Raw genomic sequence first — 26,726 nt, 5'->3', positions numbered from 1 at the left:
CCCACCAAGGTACTTTACTGTGACTTATAAAATATTTGGAAAAGACTCATTCAAAGCTAGGGTCTATAATCACATCGGAAGGAAACAAATCTCTCTCACACTCGTCATATTGGATTATGTCAAAGATTAGCTTCGATTTAAGCAACGTTGTATGAAATTTTCCAAAGGATTTTCTTTTTAAACTACAACCATATGTTTTACTCCATTGAAACAGCTTACATATTGAGTATATGAGATTGATTGATGACATTTGCTCCAGTCATTTCACTAGCCATTTATTCATTTAAGATTAGGTTGAGAATGTTTATTAAATGATTGGCAAAGTAACTCATTGATCATCATTCCATGTTTCTGGCAAGAAGCAACTGAAGAGCAATTATTTTAAACAAAAAATATACCAGATTGTTATAATATGAGTGCACAGGGATATTCGCTGTTGTTCTGCAACTTCTTTATCGTAAATACTTATAACAAATACATTACAGTTTCCCCTAAAAAAAATCCCAAACAAAGCTATAGAATGAACAGTCACTGGCCCAACGGCAGACTCATGCCATGCCTCCCTCTTTCCCACTCACCAAAACAGATCACAGTACACATCATTCTCATTTTCAGTTTTCCTCATTGGCACACAACTGAGTATTTAAAGTCTTCTTCATTCTGTTTAAGACTCTTGAGGAAATGGATCCAAGATGCTGAAGAGGCCACCTTGCTTCTCAAAGCTGCAGCGTCCCTCTTGATGCTCTCCATCTCAATTTTCAGCAATTGAGCTTTCTCTGTCCTTGGTAATGTTTTCAATAGACTGGAGCTTGGTCTTTTCTGGCAGACTGCCTGAGACAATAAAATTCATTTTTCCAGGAAGGAAGAGCAACTCAAGGAGTTGTTATTTTCAGGTCACATGTAGAAACTGTTTACTTTGATTTTTGCCTTCCACAAAGCAAAAGTAGTTGGGAAAAAAAAGAGGGAAGGGAAGGGAAGGGAAGGGAAGGGAAGGGAAGGGAAGGGAAGGGAAGGGAAGGGAAGGGAAGGGAAGGGAAGGGAAGGGAAGGGAAGGGAAGGGAAGGGAAGGGAAGGGAAGGGAAGGGAAGGGAAGGGAAGGGAAGGGAAGGGAAGGGAAGGGAAGGGAAAGAAAAAAGAAAAGAAAAGAAAAGAAAAGAAAAGAAAAGAAAAGAAAAGAAAAGAAAAGAAAAGAAAAGAAAAGAAAAGAAAAGAAAAGAAAAGAAAAGAAAAGAAAAGAAAAGAAAAGAAAAGAAAAGAAAAGAAAAGAAAAGAAAAGAAAAGAAAAGAAAAGAGAAGAGAAAAGAAAAGAAAAGAAAAGAAAAGAAAAGAAAAGAAAAGAAAAGAAAAGAAAAGAAAAGAAAAGAAAAGAAAAGAAAAGAAAAGAAAAGAAAAGAAAAGAAAAGAAAAGAAAGAAAAGAAAAGAAAAGAAAAGAAAAGAAAAGAAAAGAAAAGAAAAGAAAAGAAAAGAAAAGAAAAGAAAAGAAAAGAAAAGAAAAGAAAAGAAAAGAAAAGAAAAGAAAAGAAAAGAAAAGAAAAGAAAAGAAAAGAAAAGAAAAGAAAAGAGAAAAGAAAAAGAAAAGAAAAGAAAAGAAAAGAAAAGAAAAGAAAAGAAAAGAAAAGAAAAGAAAAGAAAAGAAAAGAAAAGAAAAGAAAAGAAAAGAAAAGAAAAGAAAAGAAAAGAAAAGAAAAGAAAAGAAAAGAAAAGAAAAGAAAAGAAAAGAAAAGAAAAGAAAAGAAAAGAAAAGAAAAAAGGTGGAGCTTAAAAAGCAAGGGAAACAAAACAGAAACACAAATAACTCCTCTAAGGAGGATGGAGAGTTTATAACACCTTCAACCATTTTACATGAGTGTTCTCTAAAGCAGATTTTGGGTAATTCCTGAGTAGGGCTGAGGAAGGCAAAAAGTGAAGGAGCAGGCATGCACAGGGAGTGTCTGCACATCTGACTGGTACAGTGTGAGGAGGAAAGACTGGGGTTTGATCACACCAGTGGGTTATGGTTCCAGGACTGTATGTCCACCTCAACCCTTCATGGGTAGTGAAGCTCACCACAGTGGCTGGTCCTAAGTCAGCACATACTAGCCATTTTTTAAGCATGAGGCTTTATGGAGTTATAGACCAATCAACCTGACTTCCGTTTCCTGAAAATACCAAATTAAATAATGTCTGTAAGCAGAAATAAAAGCACAATATTATAAGAAACAACTCATAAGGAGTTGTCAAGTATAAATAATGTCAAGCAATATTAATCAGATTCCTTCTGCTAATGGCATTGTGAATAGGAAGGAGCAGTAGATGTGATACAGATTGACTATAGGAAAGTTTTTGACATAGTTTCAGGTGGTGTTCTCAGAAGTAAAGCAATGAAACATGGAGGAACTGAGACTGTTGTCAGGTCGTTGAACAGTGCGTGAACTAATCTGTAGGAATAGTCATAGACTGAAGTCACTGTCAGACTGGAAGGGCCTATCACCCAGGCACCTGCAGGAATCTATCTGGGGTCCAGGACTGCAGTTGCTGAGGGTCTTTGGAGTGAGAAAACATGTCTTAGTATGGGCCATCAAATAACTTGGAGAATCCAGATTATTATTCAAGGTGATCTCAACAAACTGGAGAGGTTGTCTGGTGTAACTGGGATGTAATTCACAAAGTACAGTATAAAGTACTACACTGGAGCTAGAATAAATCAATCATGCGACTGCAGGAAGGGAAAAAACACAGTAAACAGTTCTGCACATGGATCAGTGGGCCATATGGTGAATATAAACATGAACAAAAAGGTGTAGAGATGTCAGAAAAGTTATTGTCGAACTGAGTTATATACAAAGAAGAATTGTGAAGACATATCATCATGTGAAGGACTGTACATGTTGCTTAACACTTTGAACTGGGGTATGGTGGTCATAAAAACATTTGGAGCAACAGAAAGGTACTGGCAGGACAAACAGGAATGATGAGAATGGTCAGAGAATGGTCCAGAAAACATGAAGTGAAGGCAAAAGAAGACAGAGAATAAAAGTACTCCAATATATAAAAGTTTTGCAGAGATTAAGAAAAAAATATTCTTCTCCACTAATAATAGAAGCTAAAGTTATAGACTCAATATGGAATAGAGATTTGCCAAAGAACCCCTTCAACAGACTTTAGGTGTGGTCAAGACATGCTTGATATTGCTGTGGGACAGGGACATGGCTCCTTCCAGTCTGTCTTTTTAAAAAGAATTATTGATGTGGAAGAAAACAGGCAACATAGCTTCTATTAATTTACACATTTGGGTGTTATTTTCCAATATAAAAGAACTGATATAGTAAGACAATAGCACTCCTACTTTGGCATAACTAAGTCTGCCATCTAGTAATGCAGACGAGACTAACAGAACTCCTCATTTCAAACTTAAATTACCTGCCATACTTAACTTCCCCAACTACATTGTAAGACATGTAATTTCCTGAGGAAAGGGCAAAGAAAGAAGCTCGTTAGACCCACCTAGGCCAAGTTGTCACCAATTTCTGTCTGCAGAGTGTAATTCTTGAAGAAGAGAAAGATGATTGGAGAGAAATGTGTTCAACCACGCTTCACTCACCTGTATTTAGTATAGACATAGGTATGAGAAATAGATCTTTTCTGACCTTCCCACCCCGGATCATGTACAAAGCTGGTGACTTCAAAAGAGATCCAGTCCTGGTTTGTTTGAAGAGCTTTAGCACTGCAGAGGTCTGCTGGATAGACTTGAGAGCCAGGGACCAGCTTTGAAGTTTACCTTGTCCAGTGCTTTGTGTGACTTCAGGATGGTTGTAGACTGACCTAGGCAAAGAGTTTGGAAAGTCTCATCCTGTTACTAGAAGGTAATGGCAAAAAATAACTTGAGACAAGCCATGCCCCTTGTAAACATCTGTGGGTTGTGGTTGATGGCCCTGCCAAACAGTGTGTTTTTAACTGTGTTTCAAGGACTTATAGAATAAATAGAGTCTTTATATAGTGCCCATGTGGGTATTTTTGGGGAAGGTCAAAGGTGCCACACAGGCCTGTAAGGTGAGGCCTGAGGGCACTTCAGCAGGAGAGGCACGTGCTCAGGTGACCATTAGCAGTGTATATGTGGCCTAAAGCTCAGCTTCTGCAGAGGACAGGCTATTGGTTCATTATCATGCTTTTCATAGAATGAGACTCAAATGTTAAGGAAATAATATTATAATGACAATTATTCCCTTAATTTCATGAGTATCTTATCCATGTCATAATAGCATTTGTGCAAAATACCATATGAAATGCATATACACTCCCTATGAATATAAGGGCCAGACTAATTTGCATCAGAGGAATTTTGCACTTCTTTTCAGAACAAATGGAGTTTTATTGTAAATGATATTTGGACTCTGAATTGTTGCATACAGCAGTTGCTATCACCAGCTAGAAAATAAATTTGAGAAGAAAATTACTTTATCCATGTCTATTCAAAATTATTTCATACATATTTATCCATGTAGCAGCTATATCTGATACTTATTGCATGTAAATAAAGCTGAAAATAAGGAAAGAACAGTTCAATGAAGGGCTGTAAAATATTTAGTCTATCTGCTCCAAACAAGCAAATGTAGCTGCACTATTTACATACATAACAACATACATCTCAGTGTTTTGAAAAACACATTTACAGTGTTTATAAAACTTGTAATTTTGTCATCAGAAAGAAAACAAAGGTGTAGCAGCTTATGATGCACTGAAGGGAGCATACAAATTTTACATTGTAAGTTACTTCTAATAAGTAGTTTGTTTAGTTTATTGAGGAACATTTAAGGATAAAGGAAATGAATAAGCATGAAGTACAGCTGGTATATTAAAAGGGAACCTACATGACAACTGCCAAATACCCTGCAGCAAAGAGGTTTAATAAAACAAATAGAAAAAGCACCAGGATGCTTTCTTTATTGCAGCATTACCAAAGTGTAATAAAGAAACCAAACATACAACAAACAAAGTAAACTAAAATACTGATCCTATGTTATTGGACTGTTAATAAATCATACTGATAGCCCACTGTTAAATGCAAATAGATTTGTGAGCAGTAAGTAACAAATATGAAAACTCATCTAAAATAGTTGGTGTGGATCCTATTGAAGATAATGCCTTCCAGGAAGTAATCACCATAAAATGATGGGGAAAAAATCAAACTAATTTGATGGCCTATTTGATGCAGCTGGCGGGGAACCTAAACAGCAGACTAGACTTTGTGTTTACTACTCTGTGAGGGCTTCACCACCTCCAATAAACTGGGTGTGAATTCTGGGCAATGGCTTCTAATCAGTCCAGTACTGCTCCCTGCATCATTAAGGGCTTGACCCAGGTGAAAGTAGCCTCCATGGCTGCCAGCCCACACTAAATTAAAAAAGAAAATAAACTCCATGAGCCACTTGGGACCTGCAGCTACAGAAGCTTCTTGTGACTCCAAGAGCAATATTTCCCCTGGTGACCACAGAATACTGGATGGAGAATGAACAGCCACCAGCTCAGCTGCAGAGCCTGAATCTGCTCATTTGATTGCTGGACTGTAGCTGCAGCACAAGCTTTTCAGAGTGCTACTATGGGACTACACTGCACGCATTCAGAGAAAGCCGGGACTTTCTAACAAGGTTGTCGCTTGTGCAGTCACACAATAAACAAGCAGCAGAGCTGAGAATAGAATTCTCTAAGTCCTGCCTCCTAATCCCATTCTTCAATCAGTAAAACAAAGTAAAAAAACCCCTCTCTTTATAGGTACTGGCCAAATCCATTTGTGTTATGGTATTACTCCAACGTCCCATGGTATCAGGAAATCTTATAATCCATGAACACATGGATAGTTTATAAATTTAAAAATTTGCTTGACATTCAGTCCTTTCCAGGACTTTAAATAAATTCAAATGCATTTCCACAAACGTGTCTGCCTGAGACTTTTACAGAATGCTCACAGTTACAGGTTTGGCCATTAAAGATACATTTCTGTGTTAAACAAAGTTGTCTTCCCTATTAAAATTGACAGCCAGGTCCATATGTTCTATAAAATAATGGAAAGGGTCACCATGAACAGTACTGCAATGGATCCCGAAGTTCTCATAACCCTTTGGAGTATGCTCTTGTAGAAAATTCACAGGAACATTTCAAAGAATATTGCTTTGCAGTTCAGTCTTACCTCTCATTTATACAGAGTGGAAAAAACAGCCAAAACCAAATTCTGAGCACATTTGCTTATACGGGATTCCAAATGCATGCAATAGACAGCTTGCCACTTTGAGATGGAAGAAAACAACTTTTCTGTCAAGATGGTTGAGAAGCTCGTATTCAGTCTGCTTCAGTATTTCTTGGGTTTAGTGGTGCATTCTCACTCTCTTGGTGTCCCGCAATGCTCAGCAGATCCAGCACAAGGGCTGCTTTACCCTTTCAGTGCCAGATCACCCACTGGCACCCTGTCTGGCTGTAACCAGTCTTTGGGCAGTGAGTACAGCATGCCTCAAGTTGTGGCAGTCTGACAAGGTGAAGGAGCACCCAGATTTAAACCTGCTGAGGGGATCAGTTGAGCAAACCTCTTGGGATGCATGCCAGCCACAAACTGACCAAACAGCTCCTTACAAAAGATGGTTGCAAATGCAGAAGAATGATAAGGTAGATAGCTACCTTGAATATAAAAGGTAGGTTGTCAGAATAAGGGAAACCCAAGTTTACGAGGCTCAGAAGATCCAAACACACTTTTTCCAACATGCTGAGAGAGTTTTCTCACTATAAGACTCAAGGTAAGGTGGGCAGGACCATTCTTCACTGTTGGAACTGATGATGTGTTACATGATTGTGGAGAAAATAATGTAAAATGACCAGGTCCTGAGACAAATTAATGGTGCAGATATGAGGAAGTGTCCACTGGATCTGTTACCTGTAATGGAGAGGATCACTTCCAATGTCTTTTCTCACAATTCACATTAACTAGTGATTGGGTAAAATATCTTAGAGCTTTAAAAGAGAATACTGGGACCTGCTCTATTTGTCAAGTGTCTCTTTCTTTGCAGGGAAGCTTTCTGTACAGTGAAAGTCCCACATAGATGTAACCATTTACATACAGCCACATGAGAGGTAGGACTCACCTCTGTCCTTAGAAGAGATTTATTCTTCTCCCTACATTTTGAGTATCACTCTGGGTTCAGAATTCCACTTTAGAGCCCAGGGACCCCAGGGGTTTTTTTGAATGTGGTCCCAAATATCTTTAAAAATATTATTTCATGTATGTGCACTTCTGTGTAGTCCATTTAGTCTCCTCTGATTTCTACCTTACTGTTTCTTCTTTCCTCAGAAGCTAAGCTCAAATTCTCCCTCCTTCTCATCTAGTATGGAAGGTCATCTATTGTTGCTAGTAGAGGTTTTGAGGAGAGGTTGCAGCATTTTTTATTTGTAAGGGAAACTAAGTACTGTCAATCCTACTTATCAATCTGTGATTCCTGCCATTTATTTTTTCTGGACATTATGCAAATATGGTAAATTGGCTAGTCTCAGTTTCATCTGATTGGCTTTTCATACACTTAATTAACAGCAAAACATGTCTAAGATTTTACTCTTGGATAGAGTTTGTGTGTTAGCCTGGGAGTTATATTATTCCTTTTCATGTGAAGATCTAGGATTCATTATATGAGGCATTGTTGTTACAGGTTATGACAAAAAAAAGATGTTACAAGAACATACTTGAGTAATCAATGACAGTCTCCTGCATTTTTCCAAATATGAGCAATCAATCATGTAGCCAGTCTAAAGCTGACAGCTCAATAGTTCATTTGAACATGCACACATCTAATCTAATTAAAATATCTTAGACCTTTAACACTTTGGCTAGGAATATTTTTACTATCTGCACCGACAATTTCATATGCTGTACTCTATCAGCTCCCGCTGACAAGGTGAGAGTAGGTTCCAGCATCACTTGGAACTGCAGCTACTGCAGAAAGTTATGCCTTCCCTCCTGTGTCACTTCTAAAACATGAGCTCCAGGACACTATTGAAAAGACAAAGATCTTTTGTCTGAAATGCAAATGGAATTATTTCCATGTTGTCATGTTTATTTGGCTTTTTCTCTGAGGGTTCATGGAGTTCTTTCCTATGATTAATGGTACCATTTTACTTAGAGTTTCTCACAAGCCTACCACTCTTTTAAGCCAACTTATTCCAATACAACCTTTCCCCAGGCTTGGCTACGCAGGGAGCTGCTGCTTTGCTAAGAATATCCTTTGTGCCTATTGCTATTCTAAGCAAAGGCAGTCAGGTGCAGAATATGGCACTGCCAGCTACTGCTTCCACCATGCTACTAGTTGTCTCCTCTATGCCACTTCGATTACACTTGAAACAGCCCTATGGTCTTCTTCTGCTTCTTTACCTTTTCAGGAAAAAGGTAGAGATCCTTTGAGAGAGGTAGAATCCTTTGATCCTTTTTCTTCCCAGTATGGGAAGAATTCAGCCTATGTTTGTCCTCATCTTTTGCTATTAAACACTAACAAGCCCAGAAATTCCTTCAGATTCTCTGTTCCAGTTCCATTCCTCAGCTGCTGAATTAACTGCTGCCCAAAATAAAAAGAAACTCAGTTACCTTTACCATTTATATATTATTGTCATACATGACCTATTGTACATCTTAATTCAGTCTTCTTGCTTTTTGTTCTCCCATTGGTTTTTAGGAAGTTTTTCTTTGCTGATGGTACTGAGACATTTGGGATAATTCTGCTTCCTCCACTGCCAGTGACTAGTTTTCCTCTCTGTAACCTCTCAGCTGAGCTTTCCAATATATTTACTTCCCCACAAAAATAGCTGCTAAATTCCCTACTTTCTTCTTTTAGTGGGAGATTATCCTCCACCATCTTAGATAATCAAGAGCCTGTTGCAGTCCAGACATATTAAAACTTAGCGATTTATTGTAGCCAACGCTATGCGATTATAGTATTTTAGTAGCTAGTGCATTTCTTTTGTGCGTAAGCTGTTAAATATAACAAAGGCCTATTGTGTTCAATGTGGGAAAGCAAATAATTTTTAAAATGTGATTAATTGTGTAAGTATGGACCTTTTAAGTACATGTGGTAAGCCCTATGCTATGGGAATGGCACTTACTGCTCTCTCAGCATGAGTCTGACGAAGTAAACAAAAAGTTAAAATACAGCCGATAGTCTCCCTGGCATTCATTAACATAGCATAGAAAGCAGAAACTAGCCACATTTTATATAAAAAGACTCTAGAAATCTGTGTCTACTTACATTAACATTAGTCAATTGGTGGGTGCCAACTATGCACATAGCATGTTTTATTTATAGGTCTATATAGTAGTCAAAAACATTCTATCACGGAAATGTGTTATTCATTAATTCATATTTTGCTCAGCCTTACTTTACTTCTTGAACCCATCCAGGTGTTTTTTAAACGATGAGGGTAATTTAATACTAAACAGCATTCATGTTCACCCTATTTTTCAGTTCCATGTAACTAAATATTCCTCCTGATTTTGTATATTATTTATGTTTAATTAGCTCACATATATTGCAAACTAGAATTTGCCTGTGTTTTTATGACAAAATTCCACACAATGTAAAAAATAAAGGTGGAATATATGGTCATCTTACTGAACAGAGTATTTCACATTAACTTTTTCTCAAATATCCATTCTTTATATCAACTGGAAGGGTAAATATTGCTATAGAGATATGTTTCTGGTGCTTAATTTGTTTTTGAAGTGTTCATTTAAAATGTTTAAAATGTTCATTTTAGTCTACTGTTTCAAAGCTCCATATGAGATCTAGTCACACATTGCAGAACGTAGATCATATCAAATGACCTCAACAAATCCAGCAACATGCAATGTATATGTGTTTTCACTAAAGGAGCTTTATAGGTTTCCATGACTTAACCTATGAGATTTAAGGGGGTTTAAGGAGGAAAAACAAAACCCTTTTCTTGTTGGTTCTTTTTATCTTATATATGAATGTGAACTTGACATAATCTAATTTTAATCATGAGGAAAAATTAAAAAAAAGTTAAACCAGGAACAATATATCAACACTAAAATGCTGTCAATTATTGCTTATTACCATATTTGTCATGTGAATCAGTCATATAGGTCATTTATGAATAGCCATAAAGCAACTTCTTCCATTTGCAAGGCACACAGCCTTTGCCATTCAGTGATGTATGTAAATACTGGTGTCAAAGCTCCTTCTAAAACACCACCACTGGGGAGAGAGAGAGAAATCTTACTGCCATTAAGACACACAAGCCTTCAACCTCTAAAGAAAAATAACTGTTAAGCCAGCAGTAACTTTTTATAATTAGAGTTGATGAAAGAGAAAATGTCAACATTGTAAATGATTTTTGCTGGGGAGCAGAGTGTTAAAATGGGGTAGGAGGCTTTTGATGAAAATTCACAAATTTTTGCTAACATCCTTAAAATACAAAAATATTTTTGAGCCTTACTTGTAGGGCAAGACAATTGTTTCCTGTTAGGTGTTTTTGTTTTCTTTTAATTTATTTTTGAATTTAATTTAATTTAATTTGTTTACTTTCTTTTTTTAAACTAATGACCATGCTGCCACATGTCTTCTGCATGTTTCAGTTCTCAGATATAGATAGACTGAAAAATTATGCTTTTCCTCTTCTGTGGAAGCTATAAATTCTCAACCACTTACAATATCCTTCCTGAGGTTCACAGCCTCAGATAAGCATGCCCTGTTTTGTGGAACAGTACAATGTTTTAATAGGGTTTCAGGTATTTCTTAATCTTTGCAGTCTTTCTGGAAGGATTTCAGAGGATGTAACTACGCATTTGGAAGGATAACCAGAACAAGCTCAGTTCTGAAAATCCTGTTTAAAAACTTGAAGATTGTGTTTCACAGTTTGACTTTTAGAAGACTCCAACAGAGGTATCACCTACCTGTCTCATTTCTGGTATGATTCTTAAGGCAAAAAACAATTAAAAAATCAGGGTGAGTTTAACACTTTCATCAAACTGCATGAGATTTAAAAGCTCATTTCTTCAGACTTACCCAGCTGTAACAGCATTCATGTTATAGTGATTCCCTTCTTTAGCTCAGAGTTTTAGATAGGAAGATTACAGCTGCTCATATATTTGGAAGAGTAAAGACAAAATCAGGGTCACATTCTATGAAATGAGGCTAGGTTAAGTCTGAATGACCTATCGATCAGACTGAGGAACAGCTGAAGAAAGCCAGAGAGTTTAGACAGAAACATTGCCTTGGGTGAAAGTTTCTTATTAGAAACTTTACCCCTGACTTTATCAGCTGCCTGAAGTCCAGAATGAAGGACCCTCTGCTACTCCAGTGAAAAGCAGCCCTTCTTTAACAATATTTCCCTATAAATAGTGGTCATAGTCATTTGCCAAACACTGACTTTACAAGTCATGAAAAACTTTGGGGTCTAACATGCAATTTAGGCAGAGATTAGGCTTCCATGTCCAAACCAAACAATCTTAATCATTACACATCCTACATTTTGCTATTATTTATGTCTACATGTATCATAACCTTAGGCAAATTGAGCCTATCGCTAAAACAGTTTCGGACATCTGGAAGTCCCTTGAGGGGGCCTGGTGACTTGCACATTGGCAGAGGAATCCCAAAACACTTTGTCAGCAGCAATGAGTTTAGCACAAAGCAGAGCACCAGAGCCACTTTCACTAAATAAAATAATTTTAAAAAAGAGTAACCCTTCACTGTTTGCATGATTAGTGACCGCTAGTTAGTGATTAAAGCACTTTCTCAGGAAGTGGGAGGCTTGATTTTAGCTCCCTTACCCAGCCCAAGACATCCAGAATTCCTTCTTTCAGGACAAAGAGTGCCTGAACTGTTAAAAAATTGTATAGCCCTGGTACAGAAGTTCTGCCAAAGAGCCACTGGGTTAGAAAGAAAACCAAGAGCAAATACATCCCTGCTAGGGCATATTACTGAAATGGGAGCTACTTGCAGACAGTGGTCCTTGTCTTTAGACGGTGTTATTTCTTGAGACAATTTTTGGAAGGGAAAATACCTCTGCTTGCTGATGTGGCTGTTGTTGTTCAAAGACCACTGTGTTTAGTCTAGTCAACACCTAACACTGAGGACCTATCCAGAATTTGCATCATTGATTCCTCTCGCAGTAGGAGCATGGTCCTAGACATATGCAAAAGGATGAAAAACCCCTTTTTGAACAGAAAGAGCAGAGAAAAAGAAATTTTTTTTCCCATCTCTGGTTGCATGACTTTGTACCTGATGGACCAAGGCAAATGAGCCCAATATTATATATATATCTCTCCAGTATTTTTCTAACAGGTGTTTTACACAGAATTACCAAGTGGAAGTCCTTCAAGATAAATATGTAGTCACTCAATATTAGATCAAAGTGGAGTTTGTTTTCCCATATTGCCTTGAGATATCCTTTTGTGAAATCACCTGTGTAAAATAGAGATGATGATAAAGCAGTAGATGAATCTTCCAAAAGCCAGTCAAGCTCTGTCTTCAACACAACGATGATTCATGTACACAGAGAGCATCCACGTTAGCTGGTTACACTGCTCTGTTTTTTACCTGATGTTCCTTAATAACATTTACTAGCAATGCTGAATAATCCGTAAGTTACGTAAACAGTTAGGCTGCAGGTGTTTTTCAGGTTCTACCACACTGAGATGCTGAGGACTCCCCCAATTCAGTTTCTGATTGTTTACAATCTCCTGCTGTGCCTGCAATATGTTTGAATTGTACTTAAAACACATAAATCTGCCTTCAAAGGCATCTTGGGAGGCAGAAGTGTGGCTAGGGAATTTTAAATGGAAGGGACAAGCAATGGCTACAAAGAGCTCAGTTTTTAGTAGTAGGTGTTGCAGTTTGTTCCAATTACAGCACACACTAGAGTGTGAAATGTTCATGCCAATCTAGTAAAAAGAAAAAGTACACGCAATGCTGAAATTAACACCTTTGTAATTACAGACAAGCTCCTTTACTACTACCCAGCAAGTGCAGCTGAGGCAGGTTTGGATAAATGCAAGCATAACAGGTTGTGCAATAGGAAATGTGACATTTTTTTTCAATCTGACTTGATAATTGGAACCTTCTTTGGCAGCCAGATAAAAACGTTTGCATTTCCGAACAGAAGAATTTAAGAGTGTACTACATCTATATTTGCCTAACTGAAAACCAGACAAAAAGGGTTTTTTTGCAATTAAATGACTTGCATTTCCCTTCTTTCCCTCATGTACCATTAACATCACAAAACTCTACATTTGGCATTCTTCAACATAATTTATAGCTCTTTTTGCAAATCAAGCCAGTAACAGACCATCACAGAGGCAAATATGCCTTTCATTTGCATTGAGTGAGCTGTCTCAGACTCATGGCAAAATAAATAGCTGGATATCCCCCAATAATCCCAGTCCCTTACTATTCACACAAATTCTCAGTGACTCATCCAGGAAAATATCACTGAGTGTGTCTTTTAATTTTATTCATGTTTCCACTATAACCCTGCAGAGGCTTCTTAGTACTTGTAAGATTATTTTAGTTAGCTTCACTTGCCAAACAGATCTTTCCCCACTTTATTATATCATCGTTATTATTTCTACTATATAGGAAGTATATTGCCACATATCATATATCAAAACATTACTAATGCCATTAAGACAATGCCAAGACTAGTCACATGATCTGCATGAAAAAGCAGCTCAGTTCTTCAGAGAGCCTTGAACATTAGCTGACCAGTTTCTGTGCAGCTAGTGTTGTATGTGGCTGCCAAAGCCAGAAACAGACATCCTGTCCAGGAAAGAAGGAACTTCTCTCTTCCGAAATAAAAGCTGAGAAGCAGAGACATCAACTTGTAGCTGAAGACCTTTTGAAAAAACAGCATGCTCTCATCCAAATGCTTTTTAGATGTTGTTAATGTCAGAATAGATGCTTCTGTGGAGGATATAATTTGACAAGATTTAAAAACCATGCTACAGAAACCTTTTGACACAGCTGTAACCTTTTGTATGCATAGATGTTTTTGCATAAAGGGAAGAAAAACGGTATCATTCAATTATATCTCAAAGGACAAAAATAAGGCTACAGGCAACCTTAATGCTGGCATTTCCTAACCTCTTAAACCTTCCCTCTGCAACCTTGCCTCTGCAACCTCATCATCCATTTGACAATGTATCTTCCTGTAATATAATGAGGAATCTCTTCGCAACACATCCTCTCTCCCTCTAGGTCTTTAAATCCAGCTATTACCATCTGTTTGCACAGGTAACTGAGTGCACTACAGTTCTGAACTTTACTGCTGATTTTTTTGGGGCGGAAGAGCTGAAAGCAAAATACTGAAAAAATTAAAATGCTTTAATTTTTTTTTCTTTTCTTTTATCTAGTTTAAATTTTCTGATAAGCATAATATGCTACCTATTAAACAAGCAATGGGTGCATAAGTTTCAATATTGCTTGTCACTACTAGCAGCAGCCTGACTATAGTTAACCTAGGAAGAATTAGTGTTTGGTCTTCCCTTACTGCAGTCTGTGTTGCTTTTCATTTGTATATCTTAATAGAAAATATAGTGTATCTAGTCACCATAGGAACACATTCCCCATCTGCTGTATTATCACATTTTTTCCCCTTGACTTCTGTAGATTGCAGTCCTCTCTACTATGTTGTCAAGATATGTAGGGGCCAATTTCCTCCCCATCTAAAAGGAGTTATGACAGACATGAAAGCAGTCATGTTTCTTAACTCTTGGAATTCCATGGCTTTTCATCTACACAAGATTTTCAACAGTATACCTGCAAAACAATCTCTGCTTTCCTAGCCTTTCTAGCAATATTGCTTTTGAAGAAAGTGGGTTGGGAATTGTGTAAAATGCTTTTTAAGGAAAAAATGCAGTTTCTCTTTGCAAAAGTTTATGTCTTATTATGCATCACAAGCTCCCCTCTGACCAAGCCATATGGCTCATCATTAGAGTCACATGCTGAGGGTGCAATAGGAAAAAGTTTGCCAAGAAGCCTAGCCCATATGAAAGGGAACCAGGGGGCACTACTCAAATTCCTATGAGGCACAATAGGCCAAAGCAGATTAATGTTGAACTGACTTGAAACACAGTGTTTGGGTTCAGTTCAAGAAAATGAAACACTTTGATTTAGTAAGTCAAAACTAAACATAGACATTTCCAAATTGAATTACTTTGGAACATTTCATTCCAAGAAAAAATTGTGATATTTCAACTTTTTGTTCCTTTTCTGAAGGAAAATAATCTTTAAATACTGTTTTTTCCTGTGGGATATTTTCTGTTCCCAGCAAGGAAAAAATAGCTTATACAAAACAACAAAATTATTCAAAGTCAATAATATCTATGTATTGTATTCAGTGCTTTTGCTGCCCATTTTTTTTCAATTTAAAATGTAATGAGAATTAGCATACATACATAAGGAGAAGGAGAAGAAAACAGTTCCAGTTTTCTGAGTTACTGGAAAGTGAAAAAGACTTATGCTCCATACATAAAAGTCAATTAGGTAATTTGAATTTAAAAATGAAAAAGTAACAAAATTTTATACAGAGACACAATAACCACAGAACTAAATTCACTTGTTTAGACTTGGTTTTGGTTTAGACCAGTTCTGATCTGCTCCTTCTAAAGGAATTTAAGACAGTTTTAGTAGTTCATTATATTTAGGAATATGGGAATACTGGCCTGAATTTTCTGTGATGTAAAATCAGCCTCTACTGTCACAGGTAAACATATGGTATATTTCTTTGCATGAATTCATCAGGCTTGATCTAAAAATATTTAGTTTTTGCTCCCACTAATTCCAAGTGGATAGTTATCCTTTTCTACTACAAACCACTTAGCAGAAAGCCACAACTTATTCATGACTAATAGTCACAAAATATTACTGTTATTCCTTCATGAAAATAATTTTCTTTCTCTGGTGTTGCTCTTCCTGATAAATTAATAATTCGAAGTTTCCAGCACTTGATCTCCCTGAATTTTTTGTTCATCTGCTGTATATTTACTTCTTTCATGTTCTCATTCACATTCAGATGTTCTGCTCTCACTCCCACATTCAACATCACTCTCCACAGCAAAACCCTGAAGAAGCAGTCAGTTGCTTTGCACAAGGTCTTCATTACTTTTAATCTCCCTGCTCCATCTCCTTTTTGGCTTTCTTCTTTCTTACTGCTGAACAACGTTTTGCTATGTGTTATGTGGGAGCAGGACCTGGTGAAGTGAGGGATGGTCCCTTCTAGACTTAGGTTCCTTAAGCATTCCTCAGTGACCTTCCCAATCCTAAGGAAGGAAGGTCCAAGACTACATTGCTGCTCTTGAGGCCTGGCTTTACCGACAAGGATCATGATAAGACAAACTGAATTAATCTTTAGACTTTCCTCAGGGCTGGCTGCCTTCAGGTTTGTAACTCAGACTCCCCCGAACACATGCCAGAGTGTCTCTTATTTATTCCACATTCAAGTGAGATAAAGAGTTTTTATCACTTTTACCAGCAAAACACACTTAAGCTTTTCCCAGTTTTAATCATTTTAATATTATTAATCAGATTAACTTCTGAAAGGCTTTTCTTCCAAACACAGTGTATCTCTATAGAAACACAGAACTGCATGGAAAACTGAATACTGAACACACCTAGTAAAAAATAATTTAAAGTGCTATTGGGGCACATTTACTATTCTTATACAGAGAAGTTATCGGTAAATCCATACAATTGACAAAACTAACATTTACAAGACCACTCAAAAGACTTGGATGGTTATGTTTTTCTTAACTTGTAACAGGATTGAAAAACTTTGGCATGTTATACAAAAGCGCCTGTCACCTAGTTTGGATCAGGAGTGCTCTTTTGAAGCAAATTTATCCCCACTCAACAGGGCTTCAGTTCACACCATGGAGTGATCTGGGAGTGCACAGAACTAGATCCTGAAACTGGAAACTGGAAGACATGTCCTAGGAGTGTGCATGGTTGACCTTCAGCAGCTAGCAGGGATTTGGCCCCAAGATCAGTCTAACATGAGTCAGAGTGACATGTACTGTACATGTTGCATCCTCAGTGCCAGCTCTTTGCCTCTCTCCACATCATCTCCTATCAGGACATGCTAGTTGCTAATGAAGACATAGCCTCAGACTCTCATGTTGTGTGCTTTGCTGTCTTACACACTTGTACACTCTTAGATGTAATTATAATCAAATAAAGTTCTAACACAAGGTATAACCACTTCTTTTCCATTTTGAAACCTTGGGCAGAAACTAGTACTTTCTGTTCTGGCCCAGTTTTTCCAACACAGAACAGATATGTCTGTTTAAATTACTTGATACATAGTCCCAAAAAGAGTGGATAAAGCTCTTTCAAGATCATGGATATTTAACGTAGTCATATATATTTGTTCATACAACATTTAGTTCCAATCATTGTATTTTGTGTGCTTGTTAAAACCATAACATAATCATAACGCTTACTTCAGTTAGAGGCTGAGTCGAAAAATCAGATCAGAAAGGGGTACTGGGGGGCAAAATTATTTGGTTGCCAAGTGTATTGGATCATCTCACCTGCCCAAATCTGTGCTTGTTGAAAGGTTTATCCTAAAACCTGTTGTTCAGTTTTAACCTTCTTTGAAGTCAATTAAGAGCTGAAGTCAGTGGGATCGTCATGCTCAGGCCCTTATTGTTGAGTAGCAAATTCCCTACTGCCTATGTATATTGCAATTATCCCTGTTTCTATAATTACACTGTGCAATCACCAGCTGTCCAGGACAAGATCCTTATTAGGTTAATAGCAGAACTTAAAGGGTCAGGGTGCCCTTTTGGCATGTTTCGCATACCCTGTGCCTTTGTGGAAAAACAAAATCACTAAAAAACATTATACATGGATGATAATGAAACAGCCACCTCAAAGCTTGACATGTTCAGTTTATAGCTGTAGTTTAGAGATTACTTGTAATCCTGCTTTAATCCTGCTTCTTTTTTTTCTGTCCTTTTTTGCTACTGATAGCAATGTTATTGCTTTCAGTCATAATTTTGAATAAGTTATTAAACTTATACTGCAAATGCAACTTCAGTGCAGAACTCTCCCAAATAATGCAGGTCCCAACTCTCCCAAAGAAGCAACTCATCCAACCACAGGCTTTTGAATGTCAAAAACATTTTGAATGTCAATAACATTTTAAATAATTAAATTAAGCAAACATTAACTCACTTCCAGTTGGTGATAATGGTGGAGATAAGCTATGTTTTATATAATGTGAAGACACTATTCTTTTTTCTGCACCAAAACTTCACAGTTCTTACAACACTTATCTGAGATACAAAATTCAGGATTTTTTCATTTTCTAAATTAAAAATTTTAAGTTTGCACATTGCTTTTATAAAATGGAGCAATCAGAAATATGAGAGGTTGGCAAGAAGGAGGAGGTTTTGATAACTTTTAGTGAATGACATTATCTTCTCATTTCTGACTTTTTACAATCGATGTGTCAAAAATTGTCAAGTGAAGCTTTTCCTCATGTTTACACTGTTTTTCTATGTGTTGTAAATACAAAATCAAAAAGGTAAATATCTGCATTCTAATAAAGGCAGTTAGTCTAAATAATTTAATCAATGGAAAAACATACTATTGTCTATATTGTTTTCTTACCTTCTTCTGTTTCTGCAGGTTTATTTTTGTTTTTTCACACTGTTTCTTTTCATTATTCCACAAGCTCTAGATTGACACAGTTCAAGATATCATGTTATCTCCAATTTTTCTGAACTTCCATTACTGCTGCCTCGCCTAAGACTTAGTCTTGCAATTACTGGGAGTTTTTGCAGTTAGCTTACACTGTGGCCACTTTTGCCTCTGGTTGCTCAGAGCATTAAGTGTCCCCACCACTGCCATTCAGCCACTGCTGAACACTTCTTTCTCTGCCATCAGTGTTCAGTAGCTCAAGGTCAGATTTGCTCTTTGAGAATTATTCCCTTCCACATGCAAAATCAATACTTTTCTGTATATAGTAACTAATTGAATGGTTATTTGCTAAAGCCAGAAGTAAGAAATAATAAAACAAACAAACAGAAAGTAAAGACTGAGGTTTGAAGAAGCTATAGCTTTAAGAAGTCACTGAGAAATATCTGTAACATATATGATACCCTTTTATGTTTAAAGCTGTTTGGGAGATTGTTGTCAGAATAATTGGATGGAAAAAAGGATTTCTGCAAAATGGATGTTTTTCCAAAGGAAATCTAGAGTGTCATTAGAAACATTCCTACTTGCAAAATCAAAATTAAATATACCTTTTTTTGGGTAGATTTCATTTGAAGTAAAATAGTTTGGTTTGCTGGAAAAAATCCCTATTTCTTTTTTAAAGTCAGTTCTGCATTAAATTTCACTTACCCAAATCCTATAGTACCTCACAGGACTTGTAGAAATGGCAGCATAGGTTTTTCTGTTCCTTCTCTGTGAAATAGATAGGTAGACTAGAAAAAACACTCTCATGCTCATGGTATTCAAATGTCTTCCCAAAGGCTTCGTAAGCCATGATATTTCTCCTCATTCAGGTAGTGCATATTTATGCTTCCAAACCTGCCTATATAGCTCTTAAAAAACCCAGACTGTTGTTAGTTTTAAAAAAGAGAGACAGTTGGTGAGTATTCTGACACATGGCCTGCTTCTGGCATGACAGATGTCTCACTTTTTTGTCAATGTTTAACACACATGATTCACATCCTGGCATCGACTCAGTGATTCCAGGTGTTGCAAGAGGTTGTTAGAATGTAATACCAATTTTTTTAGTGTCAGGCTATGTGCACTCCATTGCTGAATGTCTTATAAGACTCACGCATCTATGAATGCTTTTTCAAAATATATAGAATCTTATTTATTTCTATCGGTTAATGATGCTAGAATTTTAAAATTTATTACTTTGGACCAAAACTAGGGAATGCAGAGGAGTCCACATATAATGAGAAAACTTGCACATTCCAATATACCAATAGAGAAATGAAATGAAATATTTTTATTTATTTTAGGTTCCAGTTTTGTTCCAAAAGATACTATCTGAATTACATGAACCAATTCCAATGACATGTGAGCTATACAAAATAATTGCTCCAGTCACCCTTGGAAACAATTTATTGTTAAAGGCAACAATTCACAAAAAGAACAAGCAACTGAAATATTCAAATGAGATTTCCAGATAACTGAACTTAGCAGGGTTGGTAGGATGAATGCCTTTCCTCTTACAAAAGTGCCAAATGTCCAGGAGGTCCCAAATAACTGGAAACAAACTCTGAACCCCAGTCTGACATCTTATCTAAAAATTGGCATCATCATTAGAATGCCTATGGTCTTTCAAGTCCTTCTGGGAAAAAGTCTACCACCTGAAATATCAACATAATTTATGTGTCTTTTTGCAGTTTCCAATAGAAGAACTGTATCAGTTGTTAGACTTGACATTGACACTTGCCAGAAAAGAGATTAATATTGCCATTTGTTTTGTGAGACACATAAAAATTCTAGGCAATTTGGGTGAAATGTAGGTGCAAAAATGATTTGATGTTTTACATTGAAACTCGTTCATTTGTACCAAAATGTTTTTTTTAAGTGTGTATCTTAGAAAAGAAAAGGAAAATCAGAATAAAGTGTGTGATTTTTTTGAGGCTACTTAATACAAATGTATTAAATTGTTTCATACCTGTGCAATCTTGCCCTGAAAGATTATCTTAATCATTAGCTTTGAATTTAGTTCTGAACGTCTTTCCTTTATTAAATTTAACTCTTAATGACATATTTTAGTTAGTACTCAAAAATTAAGACTGTCTACTGCCATGAACAAATCAAGAGCTTGACAAGCTCCACGATGAAATACATACAGTACCATCCCAAGTCTAACATTAAAAAATCTGACAAAATATTATGTGGCTGGCCATTATGTCACAATATCTCATTTTCCAGCAACTATCAAAATATGCATTCAATGAGTTATTGAAGTTCACTGTCTGGTCAGCAATGGGATTATTATGAAATTCATTATTAATAATACATTGTAAATATTATGACTACTAGAAAGGATAGACATATTGCACAGTCAGACTTGTGGGAATAGATGGACGCTCTTCCTGAAGACATTTTCTGACCTGAAACCTGAAGTTACTCAATCTAGTCTCAGTCATAGCATGTTTATTCTGGTTTCACATGTAAGTGAAGATTTCTCCCTAGGGAAATAAGTAAAGAAATCTCAAACAAAATCACTGCTGAAATTAATGAATATGACATAGGATAATTTTTGAGCCACTTAACAAAAACAGTTAGCTGCACACTAACCTGGTGTACTAACCTAGTGCAAATATTAATTATCTATCTAGAACCACCTGGTTTAGTAGATTTCAAGATGACTTTTAAAAAAAGACTTTAAAACCATACACCGGATATAGTGATGAGGCTTGGAGTGGTAAGGAGATAAAAATAGGATACCATCAAGGTCCTCAAAACTGTCTGAAGAAGAAACTCAGTAAGAATATCTTTGTGATATGGATACTTCATCCCTTGCCTCCTGTAAGTGAAGATATGAAATTACATTATCTGCTACTTAACACCTGCAGATAATTTTAACCTACATGGACTCAGAAATAGTTAAATTTGTATAGCCACAATTTTTACAAAAGCAGTGCTCCATGAATCTCTCTGCTTTCAAGCATTTTGGCATAGTGTGACTGTTTCAATATGTAGGAGTCATGACATGAGCCAGGAAGTTTATTAAAACATTCCCAGTGTTTTATTTTGCATCGTATAATTCAGGGCATTATAGCAGGCTAAGAGAAGAAGTTCTTTATGGGACTGCTGTGCTCACTGGATCCTAAAGGGATACATCCACAGTGTTTTCTTCCCCAAGATATGTTTGAAAAAGTGTCTGAGTAATTACACCATTACTCCAGTAAAGGCATTGCTTCTGGTTACTGAAGTTTAAAATACAATTCAGTGTTTAAATAAGTATTCTCTTTGGCTGCTATGCGTCATCTGGAAAGATGTGAATTTTTTGAATGGCTCAGCGACAAACCCAGTCTTAGTCAGCAAGGTCTTTTCCTTGGGATCGCTTGTGAAGGTTAGAAAGTTATGTTCACACCCAGAGAACAACATAGTTCAACACACGTAGAAAATAAACAGACCCTTCAGCTTCAGCCCAGTCCCATGACCCCTGCGTACAGAGCTTAACCTTCCAAAAGGCATTCAACTTCGTTGGGTCACTGGAGGAGGGGTGAAGATGTCTTGCTCACTGGAAAATGCCACTGTGACCAAAGAAGTATTTTGTGAGACAATATCCTGATCCAAGCATTTACCTAGCTGCAATATACCTATGGTATTTCATGGCAAAGATCAAGAAATAACACTCCCTGTGGTGAAACTATTATCATCCATCAAGTGCTACTTGTTCAATCACTTTTGATAGAGAGTTGTAGTACCATGCTTCAGAGATTCAAAGTGGGATGAAGCGTTTCAAGAAGCATACTCTGATTTTTGAAATAAAAATATTACAACCTTTAGTTAGAAATCACAAAACCATTTAAATTAGGAATTGTAAGCACTTTAAATTGTGATGCAAAATGTATTTTTTGTATAACAAGATGCAGTGGAAAGAACTGCTAGATATGAATGTCATTTTTGCCACTGGAGACCTGGGTTGACATTCCCACTAGGGGATACCTTTATAGATCTTATTTTAGTGTATTGCATTCATGTCATTATAAAACCATCAAATGCAATTTGGCACAGCATGGTACTTAAATGGTGGCCTGAAATTAACAGACTGAATTACCCTCTACAGGCAGCCAAGGTTATTTATAAATTGGAATTCAGATAAGTAAGTGAAGTGTCTTACTGAACTCTGTACTTTTATATTCCCAATCTCTGTCTTCCGTGCTTTGAAATACTTTTTGCAGTCGTCCTTTAGTTGAACTTCTAGAATATTTAGCCACTTAAAATGGGAGCAAAACTGAAAGCAGGATGCTGTATTAAGTACTTACAAGAGATAGTGATTTTATGTTTGTAAACTATCTTGTAAAAAGTTTTAATTAAAAGAGTTACATCTTGGCATCTGTGAGGTCTAGTGCAATTAGTTGTTTTAAACTCCATTTTCTTCTCCCGCAGCCAATTAAGCAAAACTTGTGTGCAAGAGTAATGGTTGCCTCAGTGACAAAATCAGAACATGCTAAATAATGTGATTAAACTTGTTAAAAGCCAAAATAAACACTTATAATTATCTCAAGAAAACCTGCATAGCACAAGTGAGAGCTCTATAAAGTGAAACTCTGCATCCATAATTTCAGACTTTCCTGCACAATAGATCATAGTTAAAGATCTGTTAACAGACCTCTGACTGCTGAACTGGGCAGCTTGTGGTTTTCTTCTAAACCTATTGGCATAATGTGGATTAATGCAAGAGGTGCAAATTGGAAGTTGTCTGCTATTGGAGCCATTGGCAGAACAGAAATCATACTGTAGGGTTAGCAGCATGAAGTACATTGCTTTGAAATTACACAGCAGGGTTTCTGCTTGTTGCTCCACTTGCCTTTAAGACCAAGGTCTTATACTGTCTGGCCATGATTAAAATCAAAGTGTAGGCCTCTTTGCTGGGTGCCAGTAAACGAAGGTGAAAAACAGAAACAATCTGGATTCTTAATTATTTTAAAATGCAACATAGGCAAAAAACTAAGATGAAAGCGTTTCTTACTAATCTATCCTAATTATTCCACATAAAATGATTTCCTAAAGAGACCTATATCTTGAGATAGTCACTTTCTATGACTATGCAAGATCTTTTTTCCCATATAGCATCTTTTATGTAAACCCACACACGTATACAGAAAACAAGAACTGACGAGCAGTTTAAATGGTAAATTTATTTAAATCCAGATTCAGGTGTACATCAAAACTTGAAATAAACCAAGATACCACACTGAATTTACTGAAAATTAAATGACCATTAGCTTCTACAGCGGTACACTAGTAAAAAAGTGCACATTTGGAAATGTTCCATTTTACTGCCATACTATGGAGATATAGGCAAGTATACACGTACTGGCAAGTGGGATCAGAAAGAACAAAGGATTGTTACATTAGAAAATAAAGATATGGGAGAGGGATATGAATTCTCAGTGTAAGTCCAAGGCTCTCTACTCAGAGACTCTCATTCTGGTTTCAGTCACTGTGGTGACTGAAAAATAGCAAAATAATGGCACGTGGCAGAAAGTCAATGCTGAAAGTGGGTACTGCGAGAGCTATCTACACTATTGTCAGTTTTACCATAAGTGAACAAGAGGCTTTTTCTTTACTTGTCAGCATATTCTGAAGTACTTGCTGTCAGGATATTTTTCCTAATTGGCTCTTGAAGGGCTTATTGATAGACAAACCTCTTGACTGAAATGAAGATGCTGCAAGGATATCTGGAGATAGCCAAGGACAATCATTAAAGTTCATGTGCAAATACTTGCCCACTTTAATTTCTGACTTATTTAACATGCAATTTTTTGATTCAGACTACAGTGTTTGAGAGTCAGATTTTTGGCCTCATATGAAAAATACATCTTATTTTTTTCCTAGTCTAAGCGTCTTGTTCATGATGCCTTTTTTCTTAGAAGGCAAATACATGCCTTCCAGGTTATGAGCAAAAGAAATATATTACATATGAAGGAATAAAGGATTCAAGCAGTCACTTTGAAATGTATTTTGCTTGTTCTTTTCATATATTTTTAACACAGTTTGAGCACTTTTTTCTTAATAATTCACAGGTCATTTAATGTCACGAAGCTTGATGAATCCCAATTACTTGTGAACAAAATATTCCATGCCTTTAAATCTACAGCAAAGAGAGGTAGATGTTTCTTTCATGCACCAGTTCAGAATAGTCCCTGTTGTTAAATTTATTTCTAACTAACAGCTACCTGTATGTGGCCTTCTGAAGTCAGTTCTGTTTACTGGGTTTGACTCTGATCCACCTCTGGCAGTGCTGGTGGGAACTGGAAAGATGAGCTCCTTGCTCACCTCTTCCCTGTGAGCAGGGAGGTCATCTGTACTGCTTGTCCGCTATCGTACTGGAATACAAAAATGTATTTAAGACCACTGCGGTAAGAAACTTAGAGTAGACATACTGTGTCCACTTTCTACTTCTGATAGAGACTTGTCATCTTTTCCTATTTGCTCTTTTCCCTTTAAATAATCTCATTACTATTAAGAAACCACATTGCTTGTTTTTTTCCCAGTATCCAAGTATGTTGAGTACATACTGTGGCAAACTTAGCCACATAAAAGTTTCTGCTCTGGCTAACTTCTAAAGCATATAATGCAATGTGCTCCACTGGAGAGTTTTAAAGTGATTTAAAGAAATACATTCCACATCTTCGAAAATTACAAAAATTCCAAATAATTCAATGAAGTGCATTAGAACAATAAGTAGACAAAATCCCTACTAATGTTAGTGAAGCTTGCTTTTTGCAAAACACTCTTTTCTCTTACAAGAAAGACACACACTTTTGCCTTATAATATCCTAGCTCTGGTGCTAACATTGGAAATTGTAATGAAAGCAACTCCCTGTCCACCACTGCTACCAGTAGTGCAAAGACCTGATGCAATGCTAGCACAAAGAGGTCCCCGGCAGACACAAGATTCTAATGACTGCATGGTATCAACCTCTTTGCGCAGCTTCTGCCATGAGAACAACTGCATAAGGGAAAAAAAAACCAAACCCAAATGGAAGCACTGTCAAGAAGGACATACTCAATTCACATCACAGTCCATCGGAAAGGAAGATGAAAGCAAACATGTGAAAAGCAGAGCTATTTTGTGCAAATTCTGTAAGGACAGTGTTGAACAATTCTCTTTGAATTCTTCCTCCATTCCTCTTCTTCTTCAATCCCTTGTTGGAATCTGTCCTAAGGTAAGGAGATGTCTGCAGGTGTCTGCAGACTTCGGTGTTTCGTCTGCTGTGCCTTCTCTGCAAAATAGTTTTCCTAAACTTTAACTCTCATTCTTCTCCCTGTGCTTAGGCCATGCTCCCTGTGAGACAGCCACTTGCTCTTCCTCTTCCTTTTTCAAATTTTTCCACAACCTGAAGAGTGCATCCAGTATAATCACTGGTACTTCAATCCCACAGTATCCATTATGGACTGTTCTTGAAAAGGAACTCCTATGGAATGATACTTATAGCCTGTTGACTCCTTGTAGTATTGACTGAACTTGATGTTACAGGCACAAAACATTTGTTTTATAGGTATATGCATCTCAGAAACATTTTTTTTCCATTTGTGACCTGATAATTGGACACTCAGAACTTTGAAATAAAATGGTGAGTAGAAAACCTGGCATTCCTTCCTTCTTCACCTCTCATGTCTTGGTACATGTTACCTGACTTCAGTAGTAATGCATTCTCACTGAAATTATTGTATCTTTGACGAAATAACTGATTTGAGCTGGAAAAAGACTTACTAATGTACAAAAAAAATCAAACCCATAGAAAACCAGTCTGTTCAAGACAAAAATTTTATCCTAAACCATCAATGGTTGGTTGATGTTTTCAATTCCAGGTTTGTATCTCACCCAAAACTTTTAAAATCCTATTTTACAATAATTGTGGATGTTCTCAAATACCCAGCAAAAAGAATGTGGATAAACAGATATTTCTCAGAGTAAAGCAAGAGAATAATATGAGAGGGTATATATCGTCAATATAAAAATAAACAAAAGCTAGATTGGT

Source organism: Strix aluco, chromosome 4, assembly GCF_031877795.1.
Source record: "Strix aluco isolate bStrAlu1 chromosome 4, bStrAlu1.hap1, whole genome shotgun sequence".
Classification (NCBI taxonomy): Eukaryota; Metazoa; Chordata; class Aves; order Strigiformes; family Strigidae; genus Strix; species Strix aluco.
This window is presented reverse-complemented; position numbering follows the sequence as displayed.